A 2,525-nucleotide genomic window follows, 5' to 3' on the forward strand; every position below is an offset into this window, starting at 1 on the left:
CCAAGTTTCAAAGACAGCAACAATTTATTCTATTATACTACATGCCAATTGGTTGAGATGGTTGGCTGATGAGTCAAGGTTTTTTTATGGGAACATACCAAGGAACTATTGTTCCCTATCACCTTTCTTTAAATGAAAGAAGAAATCACTTATGGAACAATTGACATTTATGCTGACAATTAATTTAAGATTATCAGTCTGCCTCAGTAACACCTCGGGGATCTGTAAGTAGTCTCCCTCACTGATTTATCCTCTGTAGGGAAAAGGGAAAGTGACCAGGCATGTGCTTTGTTTACATGAAATAAATACCTTGACCAATAACATCCTTTTTTTTCATGGTATAAATTATTGCTCCCTTTGGAATTTCATATTCTTACATCTGTCCTGATGAATGTGAAATGGAAAGTTCAGCAGCATGTCTTTTTTATTTAGAGCAACATATGATCATCAACAATCTGTCCTGGTCCACCCACATTGAACTGACAGTCTCTACAATTCCAGGAAATTTGACATGTCCCCAAGGACTTACCAATTTTTGTAGATGTGCCATAGAAACCATCCTGTCCGGATGCATCACTGTGGTATGGCAGCTGCTTTTCTCAAGACTGCAGAAGACTACAGAATCATGAACACAGCCCAGTCCATCATGTAAACCAGCCTTCCATCCATTGACTCTGTCTATACTTCCCGCTGCCTAGAAAAAGCCAACATAATCAAAGGCTCCTCCCACCCCGGTTATACTCTCTTTCACCCTCTTCTGTCGGGCAGAAAATGTAAAAGTTTGAATGTACTTATGAACAAATTCAAGAACAGCTTCCCTGCTGTTATCAGACTTTTGGACTGGCCCTCTCTGATGTTAATTCTAATATCTCTCTCTTTGCACCTTCTCTGTGGTTGTAACACTATTCCACACTTTGTTTTGATACCCTGATGCACATTATATGGTAGAAACTGCCTGTATAGCACACACAACAACACTTTTCATGGTATTTTAGAACATGTGACACTAATAAAACAATTATGCATAATCATTTACACCCTGTTTCATACATTCATGAACTTAAGCTAGAGAAACATTGGTTGTTTATGAATTCTAATTCTTAAGCAATGGCAAACAGTAATGATCAGACATCCATCATTACACTTTCTCAGTCAGCACTCATTCACCATAAGATATTGTAGCAGAATTAGGCTATTCAGTCCATTGAGTCTACTCTGCTATTCGATTATGGTTCTTGTGTTTCTCAACCCCATTTTTCTCTGTAACCCTTGACTTCCTTATTAATCAAGAATCTATCTATGTCTTAAATACATTCGAAGACGGCCTCCACAAATTCACCACCCAGCTCTGAAGGATTTTTCCTTCACTCTGAGGCAGTGCCGTCAGGCCCTAGTCTCCTAGTGGGAACATCTCCACAGCATTGTGTTCCCGACACTGGCCACTGTAGAAGTCCAGTAGTCACTGGCTGCCATCTTGAAAAAGAACCCTTTATCTCCACACTCTGCCATCTTCCAATCAGACCTTTTTGCTTCTCTCACACCTATTCCCTTGTCATGGCCACTCCATTCACCTCTGTTCCTTACTCTCTCGAAGTTCTGGTGTGCTGTTGTTGTCCATCGTGAAAACTGATGCAAAGTACCTATTCAGTTCATCCAATATGTCTTTGTTCCCCATTACTACTTCTCCAGCCTCCTTTACCAATGTTCCAATGCCCATCCTTGTCTTTTAGATATCTAAAAACACTTTTGCAATCTACTTCAGTATTACCTGCTATCTTACCCTCATATTTCATCTTCTCTCCACCCCACCCTTGCTTTTTTTGTTGTCCCCTGCTGATTTGTAAAAGATTCCCAAACTTCTGGTTTCCCACTAATCTCACTGCATTGTATGCAATCATCAGGTTGCAAGAAATGCCACGTGATTCAGTTGCCAGCTCTGGCTGAGTGCATTTGTGAAGATTCCATCTTGTGACCTGTACCTCAAATGGCCCGCTCAGACACTCCTACCATTGGTGCACCCTCCAGGGCGGAGTCATTTCAGACCAATTGGAAAAAGTGTGGAGCTTTAGTTACCCAATGATTTAACATTGATTGTTCAAGAGGCTGTATTTTCTCTATTTCCAACATTTATTGCAGCTAATTAATGTGACAGAAAATGCAAAACACAACTGCAATTTAATTTAATGCCAGTGTGGTTTACTCCTGGAATTTAATCATTAAAGATTACTCCTAAAGATTACTCTTAGATTCCTGGAAATTCAGGGATTGTCCTGTAGCATTGATGACTCTACATAAACACCATGTGAAAGTTCCAGAAGAGTGCTGTACCTTTTACAGTCTCTGCATTCCTGGGTTTAGAGCTGATGTGTAAACCTTTGCGCTCTTCAAATCTATTACAACTGCACCCTTAATGCATTGGTCTCATTGTTGTAAACATCATGCTCTCAGTCACTGCCTGTATCTTTCTCTATTATTGCATCGAATGGCCTTCACTTCCTTAATCACTCCTAGATATTTTATCACAC

This window comes from Stegostoma tigrinum, chromosome 39 (genome assembly GCF_030684315.1).
Source record: "Stegostoma tigrinum isolate sSteTig4 chromosome 39, sSteTig4.hap1, whole genome shotgun sequence".
Lineage (NCBI taxonomy): Eukaryota > Metazoa > Chordata > Chondrichthyes > Orectolobiformes > Stegostomatidae > Stegostoma > Stegostoma tigrinum.